This window comes from Microcaecilia unicolor, chromosome 3, assembly GCF_901765095.1.
Source record: "Microcaecilia unicolor chromosome 3, aMicUni1.1, whole genome shotgun sequence".
NCBI classification, from domain to species: Eukaryota; Metazoa; Chordata; class Amphibia; order Gymnophiona; family Siphonopidae; genus Microcaecilia; species Microcaecilia unicolor.
Genome location: NC_044033.1, coordinates 521426032 through 521442283, shown reverse-complemented (window position 1 = coordinate 521442283; position 16252 = coordinate 521426032). Strand labels below are relative to the sequence as shown.

Genomic DNA, 16252 nt, shown 5'->3' with positions numbered 1-16252 from the left:
CCCCCCCCCCCCCCACACACACACACACCCGGCCCGGGCCCTCTCGCCGCTACTAAACTTACACATCCATTCGCCGGAACGCAGCACGCACATCAGCTGAGCTGCCATCGGCCTTCCTTCCCTGCCCGTGTCCCGCCCTCGCTGACGTTACGTCACAGGAAGGCGGGACACAGGCAGAGAAGGAAGGGCCGACGGCAGCTCAGCTGATGTGCGTGCTGCGTTCTGGCGAATGGATGTGTAAGTTTAGTAGCGGAGAGAGAGAGGGCCCGGGCCGGGTGGAGGGATGGCGGCGACTCCGGTGGGGGGGGGGGGGAACGGTAGCGGTGGCGACCTCGCGGGGAGGGAGGAAAACCCCAATACCAGCCCGTTTTTACGGGCTCAACTGCTAGTTTATTTATGCACAAGAGCCGAGTTCTCTTTTAGGCGGGGGAATCCCGGTCTTCGTTTTCCGCAGCTCTGCTTTTTGGAAATGTTCCTAGTTGTGATTTATCAGAAATAGTACTACATCCTGTTCTTTGATTTTAATGTCTTCAGCTGACCACAAATGTCAATGAAAAGGTGCCATTGTCAATTGAACTGAAAAGGCTTTAAAAATGCTATTGTTTGATGAGGCAATAAAGAATGGGGGGTTTTTTCTGGAAGGCAGCTCTTGAGTCTCAGCTGTTCACGGTAGCTTTTGGATTAAACTGTGATCTGATCTTTTATTTCCTGCCAAATATGCTGTTTCGTGTTGGTGGTATTATGTTGTTTTTTTAGTAGCAAATTTGATTTGATAAACTTCAGCTATTACATACGATACAAACATGGACTAGATTTTCACTCTCATTTCTTGACTGCAAGAGATGCATCTCTTGTTTTTCAGCTGGGTTTCAGAAGCACGGGAACATATTCCCCCTAATTCTATAAGCTTGTGTGCCCCATTTCTACTACTACTACTATTTAGCATTTCTATAGCGCTACAAGGCGTACGCAGCGCTGCACAAACATAGAAGAAAGACAGTCCCTGTTCAAAGAGCTTACAATCTAATAGACAAAAAATAAATAAAGTAAGCAAATCAAATCAATTAATGTGAACGGGAAGGAAGAGAGGAGGGTAGGTGGAGGCGAGTGGTTACAAGTGGTTATGAGTCAAAAGCAATGTTAAAGAGGTGGGCTTTCAGTCTAGATTTAAAGGTGGCCAAGGATGGGGCAAGACATAGGGGCTCAGGAAGTTTATTCCAGGCGTAGGGTGCAGCGAGACAGAAGGCGCAAAGTCTGGAGTTGGCAGTAGTGGAGAAGGGAACAGATAAGAAGGATTTATCCATTTCCACGCTTACTGCGTAAAATTGCGCCCAGGTTATAGAATGCTGCCAGTTACACGCATATCTTAATTAAGTTGGGTGCTAATTGGTGTTAATGAGCTATAATTGGAGTGAGTTGGTGCTTATGGGCAGTTATTGAACCTAGTCCATATTCTATAACTGCTAGAGGGGTGTGGAGCTGGGAGGAACATGAGCGGGTCAAGGGTGTGCCAAGCACGTATATGTTATAGAATACAGTCGTTTATGCACGGACTGACCATTAGGTCAACTGAGGCAGGGGCCTCAGGCAACATTCTCCATGGAGCGGCATCTCCTCCCTTCCCTCCTCAACCCTCTTCCGTGCATTTGCCTTTTTTTTTCTTTTTCTTAAAGGCGGCAGCGATTCCCGTAGGCTGCTGAGCCGCCGGCACCAGCCTGTTCTCCCTACTCCGTCCCGCCTCGTGACGGAACTTCCTGTTTCCTCAGAGGCGGGACGCAGTAGAGTGAAGAGGCTGGTGCTGGCAACAGGGCAGCCTATGGGAATCGTTTGGAAATGAAAAAAAAAAAGGTTGTGGAGGGAAGGGGAGGGAGATGCCAGACGATGGCCGGGCAGGGGCGGCAGATTGCTTTGGGCCGTCGCTGCACCTGATAGGAATTAGGTGCAAGCGTTTTACACCGGTCATTGAGCTAGAATAAGTGCTTGCGCCTAAAGTTAGTCATGTAATTGCAGACTTGCGCTGGTATTATATAACAGCACTTATACGTGGAATTGCCACTATAGCATTTGTGCTTAGCGTGCAAACGTTTTTACATAAGTACATAAGTACATAAGTAATGCCATACTGGGAAAAGACCAAGGGTCCATCGAGCCCAGCATCCTGTCCACGACAGCGGCCAATCCAGGCCAAGGGCACCTGGCAAGCTTCCCAAACGTACAAACATTCTATACATGTTATTCCCAGAATTTTGGATTTTTCAAGTCCGTTTAGTAGCGGTTTATGGACTTGTCCTTTAGGAATCCGTCCAACCCCTTTTTAAACTCTGCTAAGCTAACCGCCTTCACCACTTTCTCCGGCAACGAATTCCAGAGTTTAATTACACGTTGGGTGAAGAAAAACTTTCTCCTATTTGTTTTAAATTTACTACACTGTAGTTTCATCGCATGCCCCCTAGTCCTAGTATTTTTGGAAAGCGTGAACAGACGCTTCACATCCACCTGTTCCACTCCACTCATTATTTTATATACCTCTATCATGTCTCCCCTCAGCCGTCTCTTCTCCAAGCTGTATAGCCCTAGCCTCCTTAGTCTTTCTTCATAGGGAAGTCGTCCCATCCCCGCTATCATTTTAGGTGATCTTTTGAGATTTGCCCCCATCTGACTTCATATATAGTCAGTGCTCCCCTCCCTCAGGCTCTTCAGGCTGTAGGAGAAACTGTATAAGTAGCCTGTTGCCACGTAGGGCTGAATACTATATGACACAAAAAAAAAATGGTGCCGAAAAAAGCACTATTCTATAAGCTGTGCTTAAAATTAGGCGTGGCTTATAGAATAGTGCTTATGCCCAGGAATCGCATCTAACTTTAGGCACAGCCGTTTGTACTAACCGAAACGTAGTTCAAATGTTCAGGCCTAAATTAGGCGCGTATCCCCACCTAAGTTTTAGGAATGCCCCTGTGCCTCCCACCCATGACCCTTCCATTTCCACACCCCCTTTTTGAACTTGCGTGTAAAATTTAGGTGCGGATATTTTAATTAAATCTAATTAGTGACAAGCCAATAATTGGCAGTAATTAGCTCATTCAATTAAATTGTGCATGCAAATTTGGGCGCACATGTAGCTTTTAGCAACTTTTATAGAATTCGGGGGATAGTGTACATCCTGCAGCATTACAGGACCAAGAAACGTGATGCTCCCTTATCTAATTCCGTTATCTTAAGGAAGCTAGAACAATGGTTCCAAAACCCCTACCCCTTTGTGTCCATGAGACTATTATGAGGGATCCACAGGGCAGAAAGAAGAGAGAAAAGTTTTTAATGCTGCTGTCTCTCATGTAAGCAGAACACAAAGACTGCAATAGAGGTGGGGCCAGGAGTGGCACAGGGATGGTGGCAGCAGCCTACACAGGCCAGAAGCAGTGATGACCCTTGAGGGTGGGATCAAATGTGGCTTCCAAACTAGAAGCAGTTGCAGGGGAGTGGGGTAAAGCAGTGGCAGTAGCAGATGTGTGATAAGAGGCAGCTGGGAAGGTCGGAAGCAGGAGTGTTGGGGGCCAGGATCAACATCGGCGTGTAGGGTGTGGTAATAGAAGTCGCTGTAGTATTAATAGGTGAGGAGACTGAGTGAGCCGGAGGGAAAGAGGGAGACTGGTGGTACCTGACTGGAGAGAGAGGGACTGCTGGGGACTAGCTAAGGAGGGAGAGAAAGAGAGAGACTGGTATGAATTGAAAGAAGGTGAAGGAAAAGAGCAGGAGACTAATAGGAGACTGGCGAAGGTGGGGGGGAACAAGGGAGAGACTGGAAGAGGAAGGGAGGATAAGCCTAACGCTGAAGGGAGAGGGAGTGGATGAGTGCTGGGGATGAACTTTGGGGGGGGGGGGGGGGGGGTTCTCTCTGAACATTAGGAAGTAGTAAAAAGTCCACACAACCAAAAAGATTGGGACTCTCTGAGCTGGAGTACTGATGATTCTGTATCTGTTTCCTGCAAGAAATCTGTTTCAAGCTCCAGATCCTCCATTAAGTAGTCAGTCATCAGCGAACAGGAGACGAGAGTGGTGCTGAGACTGGAGCAGACAAAAGCCAAGTTACTCTGCTTCCTAAGCCTCCCTTTCATTCTGTTCCACCAACCCCTCCTACCCTGAAAGTAACAGAAGGGAGTGGTTGGAGTGTACAGAGCAAGATGTCAGGGTGATTGATCCCTTAACGAGATCTCTTTTTATGTCAAACTACATATGAAGTTGGTATCATTTCTGGATGGAGTGGCATCCCTTTATATAATTTTCTTCATCATACTACTACTACTTACCATTTCTAAAGCGCTGCTAGACGTACGCAGCTCTGTACACTTGAACATGAAGAGACAGTCCCTGCTCGACAGAGTTTACAATCTAATTAGGACAGAGAAACAGGACAAATAAGGGATAAGGACAAAGAGTAGCAAGATTCCAGAATCCCAAAGAGTAGCAAGATTCCGGAATCCCAGAACTGCTACTACTACTTATCATTTCTATAGCGCTACTAGACATACGCAGCGCTGTACACTTGAACATGAAGAGACAGTCCCTGCTCGACAGAGCTTACAATCTAATTAGGACAGACAAACAGGACAAATAAGAGATAAAGGAATATTAAAGTGAGGATGATAAAATAAGGGTTCTGAACAAGTGAATAAGGGTTAAAAGGTTCTTCTACCTGCATATGTGACCAACCTTTCACAAGCTAACAAAGGAGTTATGGATGTATTTTGGAAGTCTGCAGATGGCAGAGAAAACATTAATTTCAATTAGCAGCCTGTCAGACTCTAATATGCAGTGCAGCTTTAGCATACATAACCTGATATACTTACAAAGATGTTGATTGTCTCTTTCAAAAAGAAAAATATAGGCATATAAAGTAAAGGGATTGTACTGTATTTCAATTCAAACCAAAACTGTCATTTCACAGCTAAATTTGTTACATGTTTTTACTAGATAGTTGACTTTTGCACATAGTAAATACATAATTTAAATACTGTGTTTGCAAGAAAAAAAATGGCGCTTTTTTCGCACAGTGAGATGTGAAATTTTAGGAAAAACTACCACACAATTTCAAAAAATGTGCCAAAGGAATTGGGGGCTGTTTGTATAAATATTGGTAGAGAGGAGTCTTGATCTTCAGTCGCAGTTCAGTGCTATAACATAGTAAGAAAGACCTGAAAGGTCCATCCAGGCCGCCAGCTGCCATATCATTATCAATTCATGATTAAATCAACAATGAATGATGAATGTGATATAAAATACTTGATTACGGCATTTCTGGGACATAGACCATAGAAGTCCGCCCAACCTTGTCCTTCTTTCCGACTACTCGATTTGCTGTCGAAGCTCAGACCAGCCTATCTGTCTTGTCATTGGAGGGACACAGACCGTAAAAGTCTGCCCAGCACTGTCCTAAGGTTTCAGCCGCTGAAGTGGCTGTCAAAGCCCTTTCCAGCCCATCCTAAACCAGATTGCCATATACAGGACATAGAACGTACAAGTCTGCCCGGCACTGGCCCTAGTTCATCACCGCTGGAGTCTCCATCTAAGCGTCACGCGACATATCCACACCCATGCAGCCATTTGACTCTTTTTGTACCGTTCATTTTCTAATTAGAGATCCTCTGTGCTTATCCCACTGTCATTGTTTTTGTCTCTACCATCTCCCTCGGGAGGGCATTCCAGGTTGGACCATCCTTTCTGTGAAAAATGATGTCCATAACGATGAGATCATACCTTCTATCTCAATTATATGATCTGTAAAGCCAGTGAATGATGAAAACTGTGTAACTGCAGACTCATGCAGATTATGCATCAGTGTGACTAATGCAATAAAAGCAATAAGATTCTGATGTGTTGCTGAAATGTCCATATAAGGTACATGGTTTTATCTTTCAACATTTTTATTGGAGGCATATCCATATCTATATATATAAAAGGCAACCCCAACGTTCTATGAAGCCTCCAGCCGGAAGTGTGAAGCGCCAGAGATATCCGGTTTCCCCATGAGTGAAGGAAAACAGCACAGCAGGAAATCCCTCTCTCTGTAACAGTGAAGGACTCAGAGGGGGGAGGAGAGAGACGCCCAATACAAACACAGCACAGCAGGAAACGTAACACTGAAGGACTGGAACCGAGGGGGGAGGGAGAGAGGGCAGAGGGCAGGGACACTCCCACATGCACACTCTGAAGAAAACCTTGCTAGCCCCCGTTTCATTTGCATCAGAAACGGGGCTTTTTTTACTAGTCTTCTATATATATAAAAGGCAACCCCAACGTTCTATGAAGCCTCCAGCCGGAAGTGTGAAGCGCCAGAGATATCCGGTTTCCCCATGAGTGAAGGAAAACAGCACAGCAGGAAATCCTTCTCTCTGTAACAGAGGGGGGAGGAGAGAGATGCCCTCACTCTCTCTGTAACACAAACACAGCACAGCAGGAAACTTAACACTGAAGGACTGGACTCGGAGGGGGAGGGAGAGAGGGCAGAGGGCAGGGGGCAGGGACACTCCCACATGCTCACTCTGAAGAAAACCTTGCTAGCCCCCGTTTCATTTGCATCAGAAACGGGGCTTTTTTACTAGTTGTCACAATAAGACTAAACAACATCAATCATTGCAGAACTAAATCCTTACAGTTGCTTCCATTCTTAGAAACAATTATACAGTTTTTCCCCATACACCCCCAATTTTATTCCTCCCCCCCCCCCCCCACATTAGTTCCCCTCCCAACTTCAACAAATTCCCCTTAGTTATCGTAATAACATCTCCCATCTCCAACAATCAACATACAACATATTAACACTTTGGATTCTAGCAGACAATACCTTCCCATTAATCATCACACCATCAGTCGCCTCCCAAACCCCACCTCCCACCCCCATGCCCCCCCAAGAACCCCACAGAATTATCTAATAACCCAAGTCCCCCTCCCTCCCCCCCTTTGAGTTAAGAAAGCCGAATTATATTTACCAATTCTCACTAGGGCTGGATCAGATTAAGGACAAGACTTCGACCTTGAGAACTTAAATGTTGTAGATAGGGATTCCAAATTTGTATAAAGCATTGTTTACATTTAGGAGACCCCTTCACGTCCCGTGCTTCCCATGCTACTAATAATTGTACTCGATTTCTCCAATGCCAAAAGGATGGCATACCTTGTGACGTCCAATATTGTAAAATGCATTTCCGTGCTACCAGACACGTCTTATGACATAAAAGACTATCTGATTCTGAGAGCGGATGGAAAGCCTTCGGTTTATCTAAAACAAATTGTTCTAATGAACCTCATATTGTTACCCCCAACAATTTGATCAAAAACAACTTGTTTCCAAAAATCCCGTATAGGTGGGCATAACCAGAAGTCATGATTAAAGGAGTGTAGAATCTGTCCACATTTAGTGCGCGCATTCCCTCCAGGCCCCCCCCCCCCCAACGTGTGCCAACTGTCCTCTCATCTTATAGGCCCAAAGTACCACCCTGTACCCGCACTCTCTCAGGTTCTCATCCGACGTTAATGTCAGAATGCTCCGCAAAGTGGATCCCACATCCCAACTCATCAAAGAGAGCCCCAAAAGGTACATGGTTTAACCACTTTGGCACCTGTGTTGCTCCCAGTAGGGAAAAGCTGCAAAACATTATCAAAATTGTTGCTGTTTGTTTTCCATCCTGTTCTCGCCATTGTGGAGACATGGGGGTGGTGGAGATGAGGATTGTGTCTGAATTTAAGAAAGCATGGGACAGGCACGTGGAATCTCTTAGAGAAAGGAGGAGATAGTGGTTAATGAGGGTGGGCAAACTGGATGGACCCTTATCTGCTGTCATGTTTCTATGTGTTTGGAGTGAAATAGAGTGGAAGAATAGCCTAGCTTTATAGCAGTAGGCTAACAATTAGGGAACTTAGTATTCAAAGTACCTCACCATCTATTGCCTCAAGTTCAAAATTAGAATGTAAGCCCTCTTGGGCTTAGAAATACCAGCTGTACCTGCTCAGTATTGGAAAAGTGAGTAATCAAATCAAAAATTCAGATTTGAAGTGCCTTAAATTTTGATTCACGGTTTGTAGAGTATTTCCTATCTCTTTACTACCTCTTTATTCTCCTGCATCTCTCGCCTACTACCCAGACATTGCAGTGACAATAGTTGATCTAGACAGTCATAAACACTTTACTGCTCAGTATTTTAAAAGTGCACAAAATAAGCTGTATTATTCATCCCCCGATTTTTAGCAATTCCTTGCCAATAAATTGATTTTCAAAGATATTTTGGCACGGTTTTTTCTCCTTTCTTCTTTCTCTCCGTTTAGTTGAAACCAATACTAGGATTTGGTACTATGAGCCTTCATTCACAACTGCCTGGAGAATATTCTGTTAAATAGGCTTGTCCTGTTCATCATAGCAGTGGTTCTGAGGTCTGGAACCCTTGGGCTCTAAATTTGACCCAACAGGCGTTGTTCCTAACGATGACCACCTTCAAGGCCTTAGAAGATACAGCCAGAGTTGCCATCTGAGCACCACTTGACATGTAAACACATATGCAGCTCTTTAAGTTTTTTTTATACTATTCATTCTCTAATTAGTGACCCTCTGTGTTCAACTAGAGATCCTCTGTGTTCAAAGGATCTCTAACTCTATATCCTTTTCCCTCCCCCACTTCCACTGTATCATCTATATAAACCCACCTCCTATCTGTTAAAGGGGAGTCTTGTTCTTAAAAGCTCTCGTCTTGATAAATTGATTAAGGCGCCAACCTCATTCTCACTTTTTGCTACTCCTGATGCAGCTACCCTAGTGGCTACAGAACACATTTTTGGGGCCAAACAAATCAGTCTCCAGCCCTGCCCCCAAGACCTGTAATTGCTGATGTTCTGTTGGGGAAAAATATTGGTAGGGGAGCAGTTTAATCCTGTTTAACATTTTGGTTACCCTTCTCTGAATTGTTTCTAATCTAACCTCTCTATTGTATTTTTTAAATGAGGCAGCCAGAAAGCACACAATTTTTAAGATGTAGTCACACCATGGATCAATAGAGGCCTTTTGATAGTCTGCTTTATTCTCCTTTCTTCGTTGAATAATTTGTAATGTTTGCTTTTTCGATTGCTACTGAACATTGTGATGTACTCTCCAGAATGACTCCAAGATCCTTTTCTTGGTCAGTGACTCCTAAAACCCTAGTATAGAACCCAACATTTTGTATTTAGGATTATTTTGGTTCTTGTAACCTAGATTGGCCACTGTTGGAAACAAGATGCTGGGCTTCATGGACCTTTCAGTCTGTCCAAGTATGGTAATACTTATTTATTTATTTATTTATTTATTTATTACATTTGTACCCCGCTCTTTCCCACATACAGCAGGTCCAGTGCGGCTTACATAGTAAAAGAAAGCGTCTTACATGGTAAAGAATACAGTAAAAACAAGGAAATGTAGGAACAGTATTATAAATTGTGATGATCATAACTACTTACATTATGAAAGGCATTACAAAGGACGTGAAAAGAACGCAATGAACTAGAATAGGGAAGGTAGACAAGGATATGATAGGTGAAAGGGAAGGAGAATGGGAGGGAAATGGTAAAGGATGGAGGGAAGAAGATGAGGGATTGAGTATAACATTGGGATCAGAGTAAGTGTCGACGTCTTAGCAGGAGTATCGTAGGTGATCTGGTGGAATTAAGCTGGTCCGTTAGGGTAAACTTGCTTGAAAAAATGGGACTTTAACATTTTCCTGAAAGGTAAATAGTTATTAAATCACTTATCCACATAAAATTTAATCTCTAACTGCATCTCCTCACAGTTTGCTTCTCTTTTTACTAAGCCATACTAAAAAGTGGCCTGCGTGCTGCAGAAACCTTTACCATGGCTGCTTTTCTATTTTATTTTTTAATGGCCACATGCTAATTTCCCCATTGGCGCATAGTCATTACTGCAGAAGCCCTTACCGCCACCTATTTAGAAGGCGGTAAGGGCTCCTACGCTAATCAGGTAGCGCGCGGTAATGTTCCCGTGCTACCCGATTTTCACGGGCATGCCTACTCTCCGCCCATAGGCCCACCTCCTACTTTGGAAAATTTTAAAAATATATACGTTCCAGTGCAGGATTAGCATGCACTAATCCAAAAACTACTGCGAGATGCCTCAGCACGTCCCACAGTAGTGCCCTTTTAGTTCGCGGTAGGCCTCTTGTACCCATAAAATATTACTGTTTTAGATTTGTTTTAAATTATTAAATGAACTCAACCTCAGCGATTTGGTTCAGGAGTTCGGTGAGTCGGGCTCCAGCGTTTGCCAGAGGACGTTCCTTGTTCTTGGACCACACTGTGGACTCGGCAAGAGCCCGGTTTTGTGTCAGCACTAAGGGTAGGCCTGGCCCTCAGAATTTTGGCCAGAGGGCTCGGTTTCGAGCCTGGCATTCTCCATTCCGGGGGACGGGGAACCAGGAACCAGCAGGGCACTCAGGGTGAGTGGCTGCTGTCTCCCGGCCATCCTTGGGTGGCCTGGCTGGCTGGCCCATCTGGGCCGACATGGAGCTGCTTTCGGGCATTTCGGGATGTGTGGACTACCTTCTCAGCTTAGGTGCTGGATTTTCGGGGTGCTGGCGTTCTCCCCTCTGGTAGCCCCTCTCTTCTTGCAGTCTCCTTGTCAGAGGGGGCCTCTGTCTGCTCAAAGCAAAAGAGCAGTGGAGGTGCTGCTATCCTTTTGGGCCATTGTTCCTGTCCTTCCTGCCGAGCGCTGTTTGGGTCGGTACGCCATCCTTTTTGGGAAGACTGGAACAGTGCAACCCATTCTGGATCTCAAGGGATCCACAGGTATCCATTTTCGGATGGCGGCCCTGAGGTCTCTGATCGCCTCCGTTTGGGAGAGAAAGTTTCTCTCTGCTCTCAATCTGAGGGAGGCATACTTCTCTTTCCCACTACGGGCTGTCTTGGCAGTTCATTCCTGTTCTGGACCCTGCCAGTTGGTTCTGTCAGACCCGAGGACCCTTTTTGAGGTTATGCTCATAGTGGCGGTCTTTTTGCGTAGACACAGGTTTTTGTGCTCTCCTGTACCTGGATGACTCCTGGTCTCTTCTTGCCTAGCCTGAGTAGAGACCCCTTCAGCACTGGTTCACCCCCCGGTTTTTTTTGTCTGGTTTGGGTGTTTAATTTCAACAGGAGCAGGCTGGCGCCAGCGCACCAACTTTTATTTCCAATGAGCTTGAGTGTTTCTTCAGAGGGACAGCGCTTTAAGTTAGCTTCCAAGTTTCTTGCTCCTGCTTTGTCACCAACCACAGGACTGGTATTTCGTGCAGGTCCTTAGATCTATGGCAGCGGCCATGGAAGGGGTTCCTTCTCTCATGCGGCCGCTTTAAGGGGCCCTGCTCAGCCGCTGGTTTCAGAGGGCGGCGGCATCTGGCTCTTTTGCTCTCTGGCTGTCAGTCAGTGCATGAGGGGGTTGCTGCTTCCCCAAGGAAGGTCCTCCTCGAGCCTGCTTTGGGAGGTGGTGTCTATGGATACCAGCTTCTCGGGCTGGGGCGTGCCCTTTGCTGGGGTCCCTTGTTGCAGGGCTCTTGGTCTCCAAGGAGGGCATTGGCCCTCTATCCTCTGGAGCTGCGTGCAGTGAGCCGAGCTCTGGAGGCCTTTGCCCCACTGTTGGGAATGCTGCCGTTTGGGCCTTTCGGTCTTGCCTGCGGCGGTTGCCATTTTTCGCCTCGCAGGGGAGGACTCCTAGCAGTCTGCTGGTGGGGAGTCCAGCTTTTTAATGAACAGGGCAGTGAGACTTCGGTTGTGCCTTCGGCTGGTTTGCGGGGTCCCTCAATATGGAGACAGACTGGCTTAGTGAGTACACTCTGATTTCCAGCAGAGGGAGCAGTTGGTCACGCCGTTTTCAGCTGGTGGCCTAGTCCTATGTCTGGGTTCCTCTGTGCTTCAGCCACTGCCGGGCATAGGACTCTAGGGATCTATTCGCCCTGCGATGGTTGTGTCTGAGTGAGAGACCTCCGTATGCCTTCCTCCATGCCGATTTTAGGCCGGCTGTGGGGGAGAGTGGCAGACCTTTGGGGCAGGGTGATCCTGGTCTCCAGCCTGGCCATGTCTTCCATGGTATGCAGATCTCGTGAGGCTCCTGGTTAGGGAGCCATTGTGATTCCCTCAGTGTCGAGGTCCTTCTGTCAGGGCCTAGTGGCCATGGAGGTTCCCTCCCCCCTTTCCTTTTGTCCTGCGGCCTGGCCCTGGAGAGGGCTCGGCTGAGGAAGAAAGGTTATTCGCTTTCAGTGGTGGCTTCCCTGCTTCGGGCCGGGAAGCACTCTTCCTCATCGGTGTCTGCTAGAGTGTGTTTCTAAGTCTGATGTGCTGTGAGGTGTTGGGTCGCCGTTGCATCCTCTCTGGGCCACTTTCTGGGCTTTTTGGCAGGAGGGAAATTCATGGGGCTAGTGCTGTAGTTCCAGTGGGATTCCTGGCTTGCTTTCAGGGCTGCTTGCAGGAGTCTTCTTTAGCTGCTCCTTCTGGACTGAGTTTTTTTTTTTTTCTGGTCCTTCGGGTGCTTCAGCACTCCCCGTTTGAGCCTGTTGATAGGTGGCCCTCATTCTATGGCACCATGGCTTAGTTGGCTAAAGCACCTGTCTAGTTCTCTCTTTGTCCACGGTGTTCTTTGAGGTGTTTCTGTCAACCTGTTGCTTCTTGCAACTTCAGTCTCTCTCTTGGAAGGTCCCTTTATCCGTTTTGCGGAGGCAGGAGTCTCACTTGGGGCAGTACCATGCTTCTTGCCTTAGTGTTTGTTGGTCTTTTTCCATAGTCAGCGGTCTGTTTTTTGGAAGCTTCTGGTCTTAGCAGGGCGTTCTTGCATTTCACGGTTCCCAATGTTTTTCGCCATTTGTTTGGTCCTATTGGGCTGTTTGGTAAACAGCAGGTGGGTCTATTGTTCCCTAAAGCTTTCTTTGCCCAGTGGGTGAAGGTGACTGTGGTCTCAGCCTGCATCCTGGGGTTTCTCAGGTTGAAGGCTCTCCTGGACATGTGGCTACGTCTGGGGCGGAGGCTTCATTGTCTTCTCTGATGGCTATCTGTAGGTCAGCGGCGTACGCTTCGCTGCATGCCTTCAGTAAGTATGGTAGAATGGGTGGTGCCGCTCAGGCAGCAGTTACATTTGGGGCGTCGGTTCTGTGTATGGCAGATTTGGCTTCCCACCCTCGTAGGGATAGCTTTTGAACATCCCACTTCTCCTGGAATAGTGGGAATGAACGTAATGGAAGGAGAAATTAGGTCTTACCTGATAATTTTCTTTCCATTAGTTCTTCACACTATTCCAGGAGCCCTCCCGTGGTGCGATGCCTTTGTTGGTGGCTCTATGTACTGTCTTTGTATCCTGTTTTCCAGGGGCCTTATCTTTGAATGGTTCTTGGGGCTGGATATGTTGATTGCTGACCATGCTCCTGATTGGGTGTGTTTTCTTCCTTGCTTGATACTGAGGAGCTGAGCTGCTAGCAGGGAACTATGTAGTGGTGCTCAGTTCTGTATTCTCTATCTCCACCTGCTGGTCGATGGATATAACTACCCACTTGTCCTGGAATAGTGTGAAGAAATAATGGAAAGAAAATTATCAGGTAAGACCTAATTTCTCCTTCGCTCTCCTTTGAGCTATGTCATATGACATCTTGTTCTGGATTCTTCCCCCTCCCCCCCCCCCCACTGAAAAATATTTGTGCATTATTTGCATTTTTCAGATAGGTTATATTCTTCCTTTATCATCTGTTTTCTAGGGCAGTGTTTCTCAAGACAGTCTGGAAGTGTCCCTTTTACCAGTTTGGTATTCAAGATATCCGCTATGAATATTCATGTAGATCTGTCGCTTACATATTCATTGTGAATATTCTGAAAAGCAGATTGGCTGTGTGTACAATAGGACCAGCTTGTGAATCACTGCTCTGGCTAAACAGATTTTAGTTCTTTGCATCTCATTTCGTTGCGGGTTTTTACATATTCTGCATCAGTTTAGCAGCCTCTTGAACTACCTTGATATTGGGTATATCTTTTTGGAGATATAACCTCCCGAAGTGTGCACAGTAGTCTAGATAAAGTCTCATCAGTCACTTGTCTAAGGGTGTTATCACTTTTTCTTCCAGTTACACTGTCACCCTCAACAATAAAGCTGATTGAGAAAAATGCAAATGCAGGGTCTACTTGCAAAGAACTCAGAAGAAAGGAGAGGCAGCTATAAACAAATCATAGTGCCCCTCGGGTGCACGGAGCCGCCATTAACATGGCGCCGTTCCCCCCGATGAGCCTGCGCAGGGTAAGGAACAAGGTGGGTGCTGGGCGGCAGGGGAATTTTCCCGCCATGCGGCAGCACCCCGCTTTGATAGGAGGAGTAGAAGCTGGGGCTTTATAACCCCCAGGGAGATCCCGAACATATTTTGTTGGCGTTCGGGAGAAAGGCTGCATACCTCCCTCCCTCCCAAATTGTTGGGATAAAGCATCCAGACACAATGTCGCAGGTTGGGGTGGGTGTACTCAAGCTTGATGTGAGATAAGCTAGGCAGCTGGGACAGCTGTGCTTAAGGTTGAGCCCCCTTGCTACCCAGCGGGGAGCTCTGGTTTGCTGCTTGGTGAATTATCAGTCTTGCTAATGGCGACGGACTGGGATTGGCATGTTAAAGCTTGAAAGCTTCTGGTTGGCTTGGGTATACTCAGTTTAAATTGAGTTGGATTTAAGTAAAACTGCGGCCAAGTTATTGCCATGTTTGTGAATACATGAGTCCTGTTTTCATTTATGTCATCAATGAAGTTTTAGGCAGGCGCGAGAGGTCTCTCGTCTGCCTATGTTATAAGTTAGACACTAGGAAGACAAGGGAAAGCAGAATGTCTGGAAGCCTGTGAGCACAAATTCTTGTAGTCTGGATAATGAAATTCTAGATTTGGTAGTCCTAATAGCAGAGCAGCATCTGGCTATCGTGGAAATATGTGGATTATAGCCTTATGTTGCTATAACTATTTCAGAAAGGACAAAGTAGGATGGAAAATATTCAAACAGAAGTGCAGGGGGTAAAGGGAAGTGAGGCTACACTGTGGGTTACTTGGAAAGGGATAATAGCATTTTTATCTACATTGGGATGACCCTGAGACACGATGTAGACTGAAGGATTGGATAGCGATCACATAACATTACCATGAAGGAGAGACATTGCTACTGGGAGATGTTAATGAACATAATCAGAAGTAGAGATTATTTAGATTTATCAAACATATAAACGGCAAGTGACCGACTCACCTGCAAATGCGCAGTAGAGGCTTCCTCTCTGTCCCGCCCTTGCGTCAAGACGTGATGACGTCAGAGGGCGGAACAGAGAGGGAAACGGAGTCGGAGTCACTGTCGGACGCTGCCGCCTGGAAACGAACATCGCGCGCACCAACCTCCACCCTCCTCCCCCATCCCCGCCGCCGCTCCCTCCCTCCTCCGTAGTGGGCCCCCTGCACTGACCTGACAGCGCGTCTCACCTCCGTGTGGAAGCGCTGCAGGCAGCAGCAGAGCGATCTGCTGCTGCCTGCAGCGCTTTCACACGGAGGTGAGAGGCGCTGTCAGGTCAGTGCAGGGGGCCCGGCACGGAGGGGGAGGGAGCGGCGGCGAGGAGGGTAGCTGGAAATCTCGCCCGTTTTTACGGGCTTAACGGCTAGTCTACTATAATAAAACTCACCCTCAACGTTCTGAAGACAACGTTCTGAAGTCACTCAGTCACTCCCTGAAGGGTTCATGGATTCATGGTGGTGAAGCCACAACACTGACCATGTCTCTCTGCCCCGCCCTCGCATGACGGACCAATCAGAAAAAACACCCTCAACATTCTGAAACACAAAGGACCATCACAACACCGTTCCCAGGCAACACTAGGCAACGTAAGACGGACCAATCAGAGGAAACTACGTGACAATAAGGGAGGAGCATTCCCCAGCACAATGGCTTATTATCTGTGCAGCACAGAGAGCACAGAACCACTGTTGGAACGAGAGAAGAATATTCCTGCTGTGGGTATGTGCAAAAATAGACCGGGGGGGGGGGGGAATTTTTAAATGCCTAATGCCAGTACTGAAGAGTGCCAGAGGGCCCATAGCAAAGACTATATTTGGGATCACTTGACATGGAGTCAGAGGAGCCGGAAAACAACGTGCCCGTCACCATCTGGGACGTGGGCGAACAGGACAAGCTGTGGCCCAGCTGGAAGGATTACCCGCGACCCAGCCAGTAGCAAACAGCAACCAAGGACAGCACAGCACA

At 46.9% G+C, this 16252-nt stretch overlaps 1 protein-coding gene across 1 annotated transcript in view; it reads left to right on the top strand.

Annotated features, from left to right (window-relative positions):
* PREP (prolyl endopeptidase) overlaps window positions 1-16252 on the top strand; it is a 307703-nt gene that overhangs the window by 116155 nt on the left and 175296 nt on the right. The gene's annotated exons all lie outside the window — the stretch shown is intronic.